Below are 17,902 nucleotides of genomic sequence, written 5' to 3'. Positions count from 1 at the left end.
CATCCCCAATCCCCACCTTTTCTGGCCTGTCTAGGGCAGGACAACAGTAATTGCAGAGACACACGCAGGGGTCAGCAGCAGGCGGCAGACACAGTTTTGGGCTTTCAGCAGCTCAGAAATATCCTGCCCTCACACACACACACACACACACACACACACACACACACATGGAAGATGTGCCCTAAGACTCGGAGAACTGGGCACAGGGCTGGGTGTGTTACTCTCAGTGCACATATGTGCAGGCAAAAATAGAAACTGCACTGACTTTGTAAAAACTGCCATCCAGACCCCATAACCCCACTCATCTACAACTACAGTCCCAGGGTCACTTTGGACACAAGGTGACCGGTTTTGCCTGAACAATACCCCGAGGACTCTTTGGTACAGCAGAGGACGGCCTGGAAATTACTTGATGGGCTTTAGCCAAGATTGGTGCTGCTTTTTTTGTTTTGTTTTTGTATTTTTGATATTTTTGCCTATGTTGAGTGTGTGTTATAGGTTGTTGTTGTTTTTTTTTCTTTTTTTTTAAATTAGTTTTAGGTGCACAAGACAAGGTAACACTTAGACGTTTATCATTTATATTCCTCACACTGTGTGAAACCCCCGCTCCCCATCCACTATCCCTCTGACATTGCATAGAGCCATTACATTTCCACTGTGTCTATTCCTAATGCTGTACTCCACTTCTTGTAAGCATATACATATATACATACATATATATATATATATATATATATATATATATATATATATATATATATATATATATATATATATAGTTGGGATTTATTATTGTTCAGCTTCAAGTGTACAGTGCAGTGATTAGGCATCTACATCATCCTTGAGGTGGTCTCCCAAATGGGACACGTGTCCATCGGATACCCTACAAAATCTTTACAACATTATTGATTACGTTCCCCAAATTAATTTTCAACACCCCACGGCCATCTTGTGGTTACCGACTGTTTTCTAATCCCCTCACCTTCCCCCTTATCCCCAATGCCCAGCCCATCGAGCAACCCTCAGTTTTTCCTCTTTGTCTCGAAAACCATTTCTGATTAGTTCATTCACTTATTCTTTTCTTTAGATTCTGCATATAAGTGAAATTATATGGTATTTGTCTTTCTCTGTCTGACTTATTTCACTTAACATAAAGTTCTCTAGGTCCATCCATGTCGTTGCAACTTGTAACATTTCTTTCTTCTATATGGCTGTGTAATACTCCATTGTATAAATGTACCACAGTTTCTTAATCTAGTCATCTACAGATGGGCATTTTGGTTGTTTCCATATCTTGACTATTGTGTATAGTGCTGAAATAAACATAAGAGAGCATAAAGATTTTTGAATTGGAGTTTTGGATTTCTCCGGATAGATACCTAGGAGTGGAATTGCTGGATCATAAGGGTGTTCCATTTTCAGATTTTTGAGATACCTCCATACTGTTTTCCATAGTGGAGGCACCAATCTGCAATCCAACCAACAGTGCACAAGCGTTCCCTTTTCTCCACATCCGAGCCAGCACTTGTTTGTTGATTTATTGGTGATAGTCATTTTGACTGGGGTGAGGTGGTATCTCATTGTGGTTTTTATTTGCATGTCTCTGATAGTTAGTGAGGTTGAGCATTTCTTCATATGTCTGCTATCTGTATGTCCTTTTTAGAAAAATGTCTCTTCATGTCTTCTGCCCGTTTTTTAATTCTGTTGTTTGTTTTTTTGGAGTTGAGTTGAGTGAGTTTTTTATAGATATGTGATATAAAACCCTTATCAGATATATCATTGGCAAATATCTTTTCCCATTCAGTAGGATCCCATTTTGTTTCATTGATGGTTTCTTTTGATGTGAGAAAATTATTTTAGTTTGATGTAATCCACATGTTTATTTTTTCTCTTCCCTTGAGCAAGGAGATATATCAGTAAAAATCTTACTCCGGGTAATGTCTGAAATTTCTTCCTATATTTTCTTATAGGTATTTTATGGTTTCAGATCTTACATTTAAGTCTTCAAGCCATTTAGAATTTATTTTTGTATATGGTGTAAGGAGGTGGTCCAGCTTCATTTTTTTGCATGTGTCTGTCCAGGTTTCCCAGCACCATTTATTGAATAGACTGTCTTTACCCCACCGTACATTCTTGCTTCCATTGTCGTAGATTAAATGGCCATATAGGCATGGATTTCTTTCTGGACTCTCTATTCTGTTCCATTGATCTATGTGTCTTTTTTCATGCCAGTACCATGCTGTTTTGATTACTGTAGCCTTGTAGTATAATTTGATATCAGATATTGTTATACCTCCCACTTGGTTCTTATTTCTCAAGATTGTTGAGGCTATCCGTGGTCTTTTGTGGTCCCATATAAATTTTAGGATTATATGTTCTATTTCAGTGAAAAATGTCGTTGGTAGTTTGATAGGAATTGCGTTGAATATGTATATTGGTTAGGCAGTATAGACATTTTAACTATATTAATTCTTCGTATCCATGAACATGGTAAGAGTTTCCATCTATTTGTATTTTCTTTCATTTCTTTCTTCAGTGTCTTATGATTTTCTGAGTACAGATCTTTTACTTCTTTGGATAAATTTATTCCCAAGTATTTCATTGTCTTTGAAGCAATTGTAAATGGGATTGCTTTTTTAATTTCTCCTTCTGATGTTTTATTATTGGTATATACAAATGTAACTGATTTCTGAATATTAATTTTGTATCCTGCTACTTTACTAAATTCATCTATTAGCTCTAATAGTTTCTTGGTGGAGTCTTTAGGGTTCTCTCTATATAGTATCCTATCATCTGCATATAATGACAATTTTACTTCCTCCTTACCGATTTGGATGCCTTTCATTTCTTTTTCTTGTCTGATTGCTGTGGCTAGAACTTCCAGCACTATGTTGAATAGAAGTGGAGAAAGTAGCCAACCTTGCCTTGTTCCTGATCTTAGAGGGAATGGTTTTAGCTGTTCCCCATTGAGTATGATGTTAGCTGTGGGTTTATCATATATGGCCTTTATTATGTTGAGATATGATCCCTCTATTCCCACTTTCTTAAGGGTTTTTATCATAAATCGCTGCTGGATTTTATCAAGTGCTTTTTCTGCATCAATTGATATGATCATGTGATTTTTATTTTTCATTTTGCTAATGTGGTGTATCACATTAATTGATTTGCAGATGTTGAACCACCCTTGCATACCAGGGATGAATCCCACTTGATCATGGTGTATGATCTTTTTAATGTATTGCTGAATTCTGTTAGCTAATATTTTGTTGAGGATTTTTGCATCTGTGTTCATTACAGATATAGGCCTATAGCTTTCATCTTTTCTGCTGTCTTTGTCTGATTTAGGGGTCAGGGTGGTAGTGGCTTTGTAAATAGTGTTTGGGATCCTTCCCTCCTGCTGGATGTTTTAGAAGAGCTTGGGGAGAATAGGTAATAATTCTTTTTTGAATGTTTTGTAAAATTCACCTGTAAAGCCATCTGGTCCAGGGCTTTTGTTTGTTGGGAGATTGTTGATTACTGATCCAATTTACCTGGTTGTAATAAGTCTATTCAGCTTTTCTGTTTTTTCTGAGTTACCCTTGGAAGGTTGTACACCTCTAGACAATTGTCCATTTCTTCCAGATTGTCTAATTTGTTGGCATATAGTTGCTCATAGTAGTTTCTAATTTTTTTTTTGTATTTCTGCAGTGTCTGTTGTCACTTCTCCACTTTCATTTCTGATTTTGTTAATTTGGGTCCTCTCTCTCTTTTTTTTTTTAATGAATCTGGCTAAAGGTTTGTCAATTTTGTTTATCTTCTCTAAAAACCAACTCTTGGATTCATTGATCTTTTGTATTGTTTTTCTTGTTTCTCTTTCATTTATTTCCTCTCTGATCTTTATTATGTCCTTCTTTGCGCTCCCTTTGGGCTTAATTCACTGTTGCTTTTCCAGATCTCTGAAGTGTGAAGGTAAACGGTTGATTAGTGATGTTTCTTGTTTCTTTAGGTAGGCCTGAAATGCTATGAATTTCTCTCTTAGGTCTGCTTTCACGGCAGGCCATAATTTTGGGTCGTCGTGTTTACATTTTCGTTTGTCTCGAGACATCTTTTGATTTCTTCCTTAATCTCATGGTTGACCCATTCATTATTTAGTAATAAGTTATTCAGCCTCCATGAATTGGTGTGTCTTCCAGTTTTTTCCCTGTAGTTCATTTCTAATTTCATAGCACTGTGATCAGAGAAGACAATGGTATGATTTCAATTTTCTTAAATTTATGAAGACTTGTTTTGTGGCCTAACATACGGTCTATCTTGGAAAATGTTCCATGTGTGCTTGAGAAGAACGTGTGTTTTGCAACATTGGGGTGAAATGCTCTGAAAATATCAATTAAATCCAAATAGTCCAATGAATCATTTAAGGCTATTTTTTCGATATTCATTTTCTGTCTGGAATACCTGTCCCTTGTTTTCAGAGGTGTGTTGAAGTCCCCTACTATGATAGTGTTACTGTTGATCTCTGTCTTTATGTCCATCAGTACCTGTTTTATATATTTAGGTGCTCCTATGTTGGGTGCATAGATGTTTACTAGGGTTATGTCCTCTTGTCAGATCTATCCCTTTGTTATTATATAGTGCCCATCTTTGTTCTTTAATATGTTCTTCATTTTAAAGTTTATTTTTACAGATATAAGTATTGCAACTCCAGCTTTTTTCTCATTTCCATTTGCATGAAATATTATACTCCAACCCTTCACTTTCAGCCTGTGTGTGTCTTTTGATCTGAGGTGAGTCTGTTGTATACAGCATATACAAGGGTCTTGTTTTTTTATCCACTCAGTCACCCTGTGTCACTTGATTGAGCATTTGATTAGTTTACTATTAAAGTGATTATTGATATGTATATAGTTATTGCCATTTTTAAATTTGTAGTTAGATAGTTTTCATCTTTCTTTTATTTACAGAAGTCCTTTTAGCATTTCTTGCAATGCTGGCTTGGTGGTAATAAATTCCTTTACCTTATTCTTTTTGGGAAACCTCTTTGTCTCTCCATCAACTTTAAAAGATAGCCTTGTTGGATAGAACGATCTAGGTAGTGGGTCTTTGTTTTCAATCACTTTGAGTATCTCCTGCCACTCCTTCCTGGCCTTCAATGTTTCTGTAGAAAAGTCATTTGATAGTCTTATGGGAGTTCCCTTGTATGTAACCCTCTGTCTTTCTCTTGCTGCTTTTAGGATTCTCTCTTTGTCTTTAAGCTTTGCCATTTTAACTATAATGTGTCTTGGTGTGGACCTGCTTCGGTTTATCCTGGTTGGAACTCTCTGCACTTCCTGGGCTTGTATGTTGTATTCCTTCATCAGGTTAGGAAAGTTTTCCGACATTATTACTTTAAATATGTTCTCAATCCCTTGCTTCCTCTCTTCACCTTCTGGTAATCCTATGATGTGCAGGTTGTTGCGCTTGATGGTTATCCAGAGGTCTCTTAAACCATCTTCATTGTTTTTTATTTTTTTTCTTTCTGTTGTTCTGTTTGGGTGATCTCTGCTAACTTGTCTTCTAAGTCACTGATTCGATCCTCTGCTTCATCTAACCTGTTGTTAATTCCTTCAAGTGAGTTCTTTATTTTGGTAACTGTGTTCTTTAGTTCTATCTGGTTGTTTGTTACAATTTCTACATCCTTCTTTATGTTGTCTCTAAGGTCCTTAAACATTCTTATGATCAGTGTTCTGAACTCTGTCTCTGATAGTTGGTTACCTCTGTTTCATTTGATTCCACTTCTGGAGGTTTCTTCTGTTCTTTTGTTTGGGACATGTTTCTTTGTTTCCCCCATTCTGGCTGTTCCCCATGTTTCTTTGTTTCACACATTGTGGCTGACTCTCTGTGTTTGCTTTGGTTTATTAGGTTCTTAGTTCTTAGCTGTTTCTGGGTTACCTTATTTAGTATGTGTCCTTTATATTTGACTTGCACTATTTCGTTCTTCTCTTCAGTATGTGCTCCAAAGGTGACTCTTGTGTTGTGTATATTATCCTGTTAAAGAAGATCTTTAATTGCTTTTCATTTGTGAGTAGGTGGGATTAACTCCTAGGCTGACTAGTTTGACACTTGGCTCTGCCCACCGCAGGGTGTTCTGCTGTGTGAGGGTTGACTGCTTAAATGCGGTTTGGCCTCTATGGGCTCTTGTGCCTGTAGAGAATTCCCTCTGGGTGTGTGACTTGTAGGTCAAACACGGTAGTACTTTGGTTTGGTCTGGAGTTGGCTTCTGGATATGTTGAATCTTGTGCCTCTTAAGCTGGGCCCTGGTAGGGCAATTTCAAAACAAAGCAAATCACCAAGCACAGCAACAACAATAGCAAAGAAAAAAATCGAATACATTCACATGTAAAAATAACCGACAATCCCCACTCAACACAGGCAAAGATATCAAAGATATGACGACAAAACAAAAACAAAACAAATGAAAACAGAAAGCAGCGCCAGTCTTGACTTAAGCCCACCAAGTAATCTCCAGGTTGTCCTCTGCTGTACCAAAGAGTCCCCTGCCTATTGTGCAGGCAAATACGGTCACCTGGTGCCCAGCGTGACATTGGGATGGCAGATTTAGATGTGTGGGTCTGAGGGGTCTGGATGGCATTTTTAAAAAGTCAGTGCAGTTTCTTCCCTTGCCTGCACACATGCACACTGAGAGTAGCACATTCAGCCCTGTGTCCAGTTCTCCTGAGTCTTAGGGAACTTCTTCCGTGTGTGTGTGTGTGTGTGTGTGTGTGTGTGTGTAGCGGGAAGGACATTTCTGAGCTGATGAATGCCAGGAGCTGCATCTGCGGCTTACTGTTGATCCCTGGGAGTGCCTCCGCAGTTGTAATTGCCCCACCCAGGGCAGGCCAGAAAGGGTGGGGGCTGGGGATGGAGGGGTCTTTTCTCTCTCTCAGCCCAGCCCTGTCACACTCTTCCCACAGGCCAGAAAATGTGGTGGCTGGAGGTATACAAGTCTCTTCTCTCCTAGCCCAGCAAAAATCACACTCTTCCCAGCCTCTTCCCTGGGTCAGAGCTGCCTGCCAGTCTTCCCAGAGCCTGAGCACTAAGGCTCCTCTGTACTCTGACACTACTCCTCAGCTCAGGGGCCGGTTTAAGACTCTGCAAGGCAGGGGTAGGATTGGAAGAGCCGAGGGGGGGTAGAAGGGAGGGGCCCAGGTATGGAGTTTGTGTCCTTTGTCTGGCCTAGGGCCCACTGGAGGACCTAGCTGAGGTTATTGCCTCAAACGCTGGATATGCTGCCCCCTCTGCGGAAGAGATCAGCTGTGGGACGCAAGGAAAGAGCCCACCTCCTGGCTTTTGTGTTTTCTGTTCTGTCCTGGGATCTCCTGCATCTCTGCAGCTGCACATGCTGGCCGTGTTTCCACCGCCACAGATGTGGGCCACGTGCCCATGGCCATATGTGTGGACCACGTTTCCACCGCCCCAGATACAGTCCGTGTCTGCACTCCACTCCCTTCCCTCTTCCCCTGCTCGCCCAATTTGCCCACCTTCAAGTAATCCTTGCACGAGTCACTTAGCTGTTCTGCGTGATGAGCAGAGAATCCTTTGATGTGTTATATGTCCCGTTTGTGTTAAGATCCAGAGGAGAACTCAAAAAGTGAGCCCCACTGCCACCATTATTATGACGTCACTCCGTTATCGGTTGTTTTTAAATGTGATAGTATTTGATTTTTTCTTTGCTGTTGTTGTTGTTGTGGTTGGTGATTTGCTTTGTTCTGAAATTGCCCTACACCAGGACCAATCTCCAGAGGCACAAGATTCAACACACCCAGAGGCCGACTCCAGACCAAACCAGAGTATTACCGGGTTTGACGTACAAGCGACACACCCAGAGGGGATTCTCTATAGTCAAAAGAGCTCATAGGAGCCAAACCATATCTGAGGGGTCAACCCTCAGGCAGTAGAACATCCACCGTGGGCAGAGCCAAGTCTCACAGCTAGTCAACCTAGGAGTCAATCCAACCTACTGACAAGCTTAAAGCAATTAAAGATAAACTTTAACAGGACAATATACACAACACAAGAGTCACCTTTGGAGCACACGCAGAGAAGAAAAAGGAAGTGGTGTAACTCAAATATAAAGGTCACATAACACATAAGACAACCCAGGAAAAAAAAAAAAGAACCCTAGGGGATCTACGTAATACATCGAAGCAAACACAGAGAGTCAGCCAGAATGGGGAAACAAAGAAACATGTCCCAAATAAAAGAACATAAGAAACCTCCAGAATTGGAACCAAATCAAATAGAGATACCCTATCAGAGACAGAGTTCAGAACACTGATGATAAGCTTCTTTAAGGAGCTTTGTGACAACATAAAGAAGGATAGAGAAATCATAATGAACAACCAGTTAGAACTAAAGAATATAATAACTGAAATAAGCAACACATTTGAAGGAATTGCCAGCAGGTTAGATGAAGCAGAGAATCAAATAAATGACCTAGAAGGAAAGTTAGCAGAGATCACCCAAATGGAAAAACAAAAAGAAAAAATAATAAAAAAGAATGAGAATGGATTAAGAGACCTCTGGGATAACATCAAGTGCAACAACATGCGCATCATAGGAATACCAGAAGATGAAGAGAGGAGCAAGGGATCAAGAACATATTTGAAGTAATAATATCCAAAACTTCCCCAAACCTGGTGAAGGAAACCAGTATACAAGCTCACGAAGTGCACAGAGTTCCAACCAGGATAAACCCAGACAGGTCCACACCAAGACACATTATAGTTAAAATGGCAAAGCTTAAAGACAAAGAGAGAATCCTAAAAGCAGCAAGAGAAAGACAGTGGGTTACATATAAAGGAAGTCCAATAAGACTATCAAATAACTTTTCTACAGAAACATTGCAGCAAGGAAGGAGTGGCAGGAGGTACTCAAAGTGATGGAAAACAAAGGCCTACAACCTAGATTGCTTTATCCAGCAAGGCTATCATTTAAAATTGAAGGAGAAATAAAGAGATTCCCAGAAAAGAATAAGCTAAAGGAATTTATCACAACCAAGCCAGCATTGCAGGAAATATTAAAAGGGCTTCTGTAAACAGAAGAAAGATGAAAACAATCTAACTACAAATAAAAAAGAAATGGCAATAACTATGGACCTATCAAAAATCACTTTAAATGTAAATGAATTAAATGCTCCAATCAAAAGACTATGTGGCTAGACACAGGGTGACTGAGTGGATAAGAAAACAAGACCCTTGCATATGCTGTATACAACAGACTCACCTCAGATCAAAACACGGACACAGGCTGAAAATGAAGGGTTGAGTTAGACATTTCATGCAAATGGAAATGATAAAAGACTGGAGTTGCAATACTTATATCTGACAAAAAAGAGTTTAAAATGAAGATACATCAAAAGACAAATATAGGCATTATCTAATAATAAAGTACCGATCCGACAAGAGGACATAACCCTGGTAAATATCTATGCAACAACAAAGGAGCACCTCAATATATAAAACAGATATTGACTGACATAAAGACAGAGATCAACAGTAATACAATCATAGTAGGGGAATTCAACACACCTCTGACAACATGGGACAGGTGTTCCAGACAGAAAATCAATATGGAAACGATGGCCTTAAAAGCCCCATTGAACCAATTGGATTTAATTGATATTTTCAGAACATTTCATCCCAAAGCTGCAGAATACATGTTCTTCTCAAGCACACATGGAACATTTTCCAAGATAGACCACATGTTAGCCACAAAACAAGTCAGGATAAATTGAAGAAAATTGAAATCATACCAATTGTTTTCTCTGAGCACAATGCTATGAAATTATAGGTCAACTACAGGAAAAAACCAGGAAGACACACAAATTCGGGGAGACTGAATAACATCTTACTGAATAATGAATGAGTCAACCATGAGATCAAGGAGGAATTCAGAAGACATCTTAAGAAAAACTGAAATGAAAACACAGGAGCCAAAATCTATGGGATGCAGCGAAAGCAGTCCTAAGAGGGAAATTCACAGCAATGCAGGCCTACGTAAAGAGACAAGAAAGACAAGACAAGAAAAATCAGTAATCATCAGTTTATCTTCACACGTAAGGGATCTGGAAAAAGAAGAGCAAAACAAAGAAAGCTCAAAGAAAGTATAAGCAAGGAGATAATAAAGATCAGAGAGGAAATAAATGAAAGAGAAACAAGAAAAACAAGAAAAACAATAAAAAAGATCAATGAATCCAAGAGTTGGTTCTTAAAGAAGATAAATAAAATTGACAAACCTTTAGCCAGACTCATTAAAAGAAGGAGAGAGAGGACCCAAATTAATAAAATCAGAAATGAAAGAGGAGAAGTGACAACAGACACCACAGAAATACAAAAAAAATTTAGAAACTACTATGAGCAACTATATGCCAACAAATTTGACAATCTGGAAGAAAAGGACAATTTTCTAGAGGTGTTCAACCTTCCAAGGGTAACTCAAGAAGAAACGGAAAACCTGGATAGACTGATTACCACCAGGGAAATTGAATCAGTAATTAACAAGCTCCCAACAAACAAAGGCCCTGGACCAGATGGCTTTACAGGTGAATTTTACAAAACATTAAAAAAGAATTATCACCTATTCTCCTCAAGCTATTCCAAAAAATCCAGAAGGAGGGAAAGCTCCCAATTTTTATGAGGCTTTTATCACTCTGATGCCAAATCAGTCAAAGGCACTACAAAAAAAAAGAAAACTACAGGTCGATATGTCTAAGTAACATAGATGCAAAAATCCTCAACAAAATATTAACAAACAGAATTCAGCAATAACTTAAAAAGACCATACACCATGATCAAGTGGAATTCATCCATGGTATGCAAGTTTGGTTCAACATCCACAAATCAATTAATGTGATACACCACATAAACAAAATGAAAAATAAAAATCACATGATCATATCAATAGATGCAGAAAAAGTATTTGATAAAATCCAGCAGCCATTTATGATAAAAACCCTTAAGAAAGTGGAAATAGAGGGATCATATCAACATAATAAAGGCCATATATGATAAACTCACAGCTAACATTATACTCAATGGGAAAAAGCTAAAACCATTCCCCCTAAGATCAGGAACAAGGCAAGGTTGCTCACTTTCTCCACTTCTATTCAACATAGTGCTAGAAGTTCTAGCCACAGCAATCAGACAAGAAAAAGAAACAAAAGGCATCCAAATTGGTAAGGAGGAAGTAAAATTGTCATTATATGCAGATGATATGATACTATATAGAGAGAACCCTAAAGACTCCACCAAGAAACTATTAGAGCTAATAGATGAATTTAGTAAAGTAGCAGGATACAAAAGTAATATTCAGAAATCAGTTACATTTGTACATACCAATAATAAAACATCAGAAGGAGAAATTTAAAAAGCAATCCCGTTTACAATTGCTCCAAAGACTATAAAATACCTGGGAATAAGTTCTACCAAAAAAGTAACAGACCTGTACTCAGAAAATTATAAGACATTGAAGAAGGAAGTGAAAGAAGATATAAATAGACGGAAACACATACCATGTTCATGGATAGGAAGAATTAATATAGTTAAAGTGTCCATTCTACCTAAGGCAATATACATAATCAACGCAATTCCTATCAAACAACCAATGACGTTTTTCACTGAAATAGAACATATAATCCTAAAATTTATATGGGACCATAAAAGACCCCGCATAGCCTCAGCAATCTTGAGAAATAAGAACAAAGTGGGAGGTATAACAATATCTGACATCAAATTATACTACAAGGCTACAGTAATCAAAACAGCATGGTACTGGCATAAAAATAAACACATACATCAATGGAACAGGATAGAGAGTCCAGAGATAAATCCATGCCTATATGGCCATTTAATCTATGACAATGGAAGCAAGAATGTACGGTGGAGTAAATACAGTCTATTTAATAAATGGTGCTTGGAAACCTGGACCAACACATGCAAAAAAATTGAAGTTAAAAGACACGTGTGCTCCAATGTTCATTGCAGCTTTGTTTACGGTGGCCAAGACATGGAAACAACCACAATGTAAAAAAAAAAAAGAAGCTGGACCACCTCCTTACACCATATACAAAAATAAATTCAAAAAGGCTTAAAAGACTTAAATGCAAGATCTGAAACCATAAATTACGTACAAGAAAATATAGGAAGAAACTTCACAGATATGACCGGAGTTAGATTTTTACTGTTATATCCCTTTGGGAAAGGGAAGTAAGAGAAACAATAAACATGTGGGACTACATCAAACTAAAAAGTTTTTTCACAGCAAAGGAAACCATCAATAAAACAAAAAGGGATCCTACTGAATGGGAGAAGATATTTGCCAATGGTATCTCCGAAAAGGGATTAATATCCCAAATTTATATAAAAAAAAGTCACTCATCTCAACTCCAAAAAAACAACCCAATTACAAAATGGGCAGAGGACATTAAAAGACATTTTTCTAAAAAGGACATACAATCAAAATGACGGCGTGAGGTGAGCCTCTGTAAAGCTCCCCTGGAATTTACAACTAATCGAACAACGATAACTCGACAAAGGACTCCCTGCACAGCAGACAGGCAAGAAGAAGACGCTGACTACTGAATTCACCTAAAGGTGGGAGAATCGCCCGAGTGGGGGAGGAGGGAAAGGAAAAGGGCAGAGACGGAAGCACACGGACACAGAATGCAGACCTAGCTCAGTGCTCCAAGCTCTCTGCATCCAGAACTACCGCAGCTGCAGGAGAAGGAAGAGCTAAGAATGCTAGGACTCCACTTATGGCCTACAGGACTGAGAGGGCAGCATATAACACAGCTGAACCCGACACTCACAGCAGAGACCTTGGAAAAAGACTGAAGGAAGAAGGCTGCAAACGATGGTTTAAGCCCTCACTGCCAAGTAGAGAGCGGAACCTTAGCCACAGAGATTAGCTGCTCCTGCCTATCCTCCCAGAGCTCGAACCGCCCCCACATGCCCGGTGTTAGAAGCAGAAGAGCAGCAGTGTCAGATCAAAAGAACAGAATAATGCTCCTCTGAGAACAGTGGACCACAGACACAGATTCACAGACCACCTAGTTCCGGCAAAGAGGAGGGAGCTGTGAAAGCTGGACCAGCTGTGGTGGTGGTTTCCATCATGTCTCTGGGCCACCTCACACAACTCACCCTGCCTCTGGCCCCACCTATCTGAATGGATCCCTGCAGGAGTAAACAGAACTGCTGAAACATATGGACATGAAACATCTGGTGCATGAAGAGATTTGGAACTCAAAAGCTCTCCACATACCCACAGAGAAACAGAGACCTGTGACCCAGGCGAACTATTAACAGAAGATAAGCCAGTAACCCAGGAAATAACCCCATTGTGTGAGAAGGTGGAATAGTGCAAAAAACATAGCACTACCATGTGAGAGAGAGAGAAAAAAGGCTGCAGTCGGAGAGAAAATAAAACATTCTACCGGGAATCAGGCCGGCGGCGGCTGTGGCAGCGGCGGTAAACCACAGCTTTAAAGACACAGGGAGATATAGAACACGCAGAACAGCGGGGAGACTCGTGGAGGAATTACCTGAAGGTGTGCACGGATTGCAAGCAGGGGAGGAGGCAGGACAGCGAAGTGGAAGCGCGCCCCCCACCCCCACCCCCGCGGAGCCGAGGCCAGCGGCAACTGCCGGCCGCAGCGCCCAGGATGACGGAGCGCAGACTCGTGGAAGGTTTGCTTTGGAGTGCGCTAGTTAGGCAAGCGGGGGAGGAGAGAGGGGCACGAAGTGAAAACACTAACCCCCGCCCCCCGCAGCGGAGCCGAGGCCGTACAGCAACCTCTGCGCTGCGCGGCTCCCAGGACTGAGCGGAGACTCCTGGAAGGTTTGCTTTGAGGTGCGCTAGTTGGGCGAGCGGGGAAGGAGCGAGGAGGGCAAGAGGAGCGTGCCCACAGGAGCAGCGGCAGGCAGTACCCGGGGCTCTAGAGTCCCACGGGAGCCCAGGGTGCAGCGGAGAGCATAGGGTCCAGGAGGTGGGCTCTTTCCCTGCGTCCCACAGCTGATCGCTCCTGCCATGGCGGGCAGCTCGTGGGCCCTAGGGCAGACAAAGAACTCAGACGCCACACCTGGGCCCCTCACCGCGCATTGGAATCCTCCCCCCGCCCTTCCAGAGACTTAAACTGACCCCTGAACTGAAGAGTAGTGTCAGATTAAAGAGGGGCGTCTGTGCTCAGGCGCTGGGAAGATTGGCAGCCAGCTCTGACCTTCGGAAGAGGCTGGGAGGAGGGGATTTCCCTTGGACGAGGAGAGAGGAGACTCCCACACCTCCAGCCACCACCTTTTCAGGCGGGAGGAGTGTGACGTGGCTGGCCTGGGAGGGAGAAGACCCCTCCATCCCCAGCCCCCACCCTTTCTGGCTGGCCTGGGGCGGAGCAACAGCAACCAAGGAAGCACTCCCTGAGTTCAGCAGTAAGCGGCAGACGCAGCTCCCGGCTTTCAGCAGCTTAGAGATCTCCTGCCCGCCCCCTCCCACACACCCACGGAAGGAGGGCCCTAAGACTCAGGAGTACTGGGCACAGGGCTGGTGGAGCTACTCTCAGCGTGCATTTGTGCAGGACAGGACAGAAACTGCACGGTCTCTCTGAAAACTGTCATCCAGACCCCTCAGCCCCTCGCATTTAAATCTACACTCCCAAATTCACTCTGGGCACCAGGTGACTATCGCTGCCTGCGCACTAGGCAGGGAACTCTTTGGCACAGCGGAGGACAACCTGGAGATTACTTGGTGGGCTTAAGCCAAGACTGGTGCTGCTTTCTCTTTTGTTTTGCTTGGTGGTTTTTGTTTTTGTTTTTTTTTGTCTGTCTCTTTTGTTTTTTTTTGCTTTCGTTTTTTTTCTTTTTTTTTTTCCTTTTTTTTCTTTTTTTCTCGTTTTTTCTTTTCTTTTTTTTTCTGCTTGTTGTGATTTGCTTTGTTCTGCCTTTATTTCTTTGATATCTTTGTCTATCTTGAGTGGGGATTGTCGGTTGTATTTTACATGTGAATGTACTTGATTTGTTTTCTTTGTTGTTGTTGTTGTTGTTGTACTTGGTAACTTGATTTGTGCTGAAACTGCACTAACAGGGCCCAGCTTAAGAGGCACAAGATTCAACATATCCAGAAGCCAACTCTGGACCAAACCAGAGTACTACCGGGTTTGACCTACAAGTCACACACCCAGAGGGAATTCTCTGAAGGCACAAGGGCCCATAGAGGCCAAACCTCATTTAAGTGTCCAACCCTCACCCAGCAGAACACCCTGTGGTGGGCAGAGCCAAGTTTCACAACTAGACGGCCTAGGAGTTAAACCCACCTACTCCCAAGCAAAAAGCAATTAAAGTTCTTCTTGAACAGGACGATATACTAAACACACGAACCACCTGTGGAGCACATGCAGAGAAGAACGAAGTAGTCCAAGTCAAATATAAAGGACACATACTACATAAGATAACCCAGCAAGAACTAAGAGCTCTAGTGGATCTTCCGACTACTTCAAAGAAAGCACAGAGAGTCAGTCAGAATGGGGAGACAAAGAAACATGTCCCAAATAAAAGAACAGTAGAAACCTCCACAACTGGAACCAAACGAAGCAGAGGTAACCAACATGTCAGAGACAGAGTTCAGAACACTGGTGATAAGAATGTTTAAGAAGCTTAGAGAAGACATAAAGAAGGATATAGAAATCATAAAGAACAACCAGTTAGAACTAAAAAAGGATGTAGAAATCTTAACGAACAACCAGCTAGAACTAAAGAACACAATTATTGAAATTAAGAACTCACTTGAAGGAATGACCAGCAGGTTATATGAAGCAGAGGATCGAATCAGCGACTTAGAAGACAAGTTAGCAGAGATCACTCAAACTGAAGAACAGAAAGAAAAAAGAATAAAAAACAATGAAGATGGGTTAAGAGACCTCTGGGATAACATCAAGCGCAACAACATGCGCATCATAAAAATACCAGAAGGCGAAGAGAAGAAGCAAGGGATTGAGAACATATTTGAGGTAATAATGTCCGAGAACTTCCCTAACCTGATGAAGGAAACAAACATACAAGCCCAGGAAGTGCAGAGTTCCAACCAGGGTAAACCCAAACAGGCCCAAACCAAGACACATTATAGTTAAAATGGCAAAGCTTAAAGACAAAGAGAGAATCTTGAAAGCAGCAAGAGAAAGGCAGAAGGTTACATACAAGGGAACTCCCATAAGACCATCAAATGACTTTTCTACGGAAACATTGAAGGCCAGGAGGGAGTGGCAGGAGATACTCAAAGTGATGGAACACAAAGGCCTACAACCTAGATTGCTTTATCCAGCAAGGCTATCATTTAAAGTTGATGAAGAGATAAAAAACTTCCCAGAAAAGAACAAACTGAAAGAATTTATTACAACCAAACCAGCATTGCAAGAAATACTAAAAGGACTTCTGTAAATACAAGAAAGATGAAAACAATTTACTACAAATTTAAAAAAGGCAATAACTATGTACCTATCAATAATCACTTTAAATGTAAATGATTAAATGCTCCAATCAAGAGACATAGGGTGGCTGAGTGGATAAGGAAGCAAGACCCTTGTATATGCTGTATACAAGAGACTCATTTCAGATCAAAAGACACACACAGGCTGAAAGTGAAGGGTTGGAGTAACATATTTCATGCAAATGGAAGCAAAGAAAAAGCTGGAGTTGCAATACTTATATCTGACAAAATAGACTTTAAAATGAAGAACATATTAAAGACAAAGATGGGCACTATATAATAATAAAGGGATCATTCCGACAAGAGGACATAACCCTAGTAAACATCTATGCACCTAACATAGGAGCACCTAAATATATAAAACAGGTACTGATGGACATAAAGACAGAGATCAACAGCAACACTATCATAGTAGGGGACTTCAACACACCTCTGACAACAAGGGACAGGTCCTCCAGACAGAAAATCAATGTGGAAACAACAGAGTTAAATGATACTTTGGACCACTTGGATTAAATCGATATTTTCAGAGCATTTCACCCCAATGCTGCAGAATACACGTTTTTCTCAAGTGCACATGGAATATTTTCCAAGATAGATCATATGTTAGGACACAAAACAAGACTTGATAAATTTAAGAAAATTGAAATCATACCAATTGTCTTCTCTGACCACAGTGCTATGAAATTAGAAATGAACTACAGGGGAAAAAAACCAGGAAGATACACCAATTCATGGAGGCTGAATAATATGTTGCTAAATAATGAATGGGTCAAGCAGCAGATCAAAAAAGAAATCAAAAGATATCTTGAGACAAATGAGAATGAGAACACGATGACCCAAAATCTATGGGATGCTGCGAAAGCAGTCCTAAGAGGGAAGTTCATAGCACTGCAGGCCTACCTAAAGAAACAAGAAACATCACTAATTGACAGTTTATCTTCACACTTAAGGGATCTGGAAAAAGAACAGCAAAATAAACCCAAAGGGAGCACAAGGAAGGAGATAATAAGGATCAGAGCAGAAATAAATGAAATAGAAACCAGAAAAACAATACAAAAGATCAATGAATCCAAGAGGTGGTTCTTAGAGAAGATAAACAAAATTGACAAACCTTTAGCCAGACTCATTAAAAGAAGGAGAGAGAGGACCCAAATTAATAAAATCAGAAATGAAACTGGAGAAGTGACAACAGACACCACAGAAATACAAAAAATTTTACGAAATTACTATGAGCAACTATATGCCAACAAATTTGACAACCTTGAAGAAATGGACAATTTTCTAGAGGCGCACAACCTTCCAAGGCTAACTCAAGAAGAAACAGAAAGCCTGAACAGTCTGATTACCACCAGGGAAATTGAATCAGTAATCAATAATCTCCCAACAAACAAAAGCCCTGGACCAGATGGCTTTA

This window comes from Rhinolophus hipposideros (genome assembly GCF_964194185.1).
Source record: "Rhinolophus hipposideros genome assembly, chromosome: 8".
NCBI classification, from domain to species: Eukaryota; Metazoa; Chordata; class Mammalia; order Chiroptera; family Rhinolophidae; genus Rhinolophus; species Rhinolophus hipposideros.
This window is presented reverse-complemented; position numbering follows the sequence as displayed.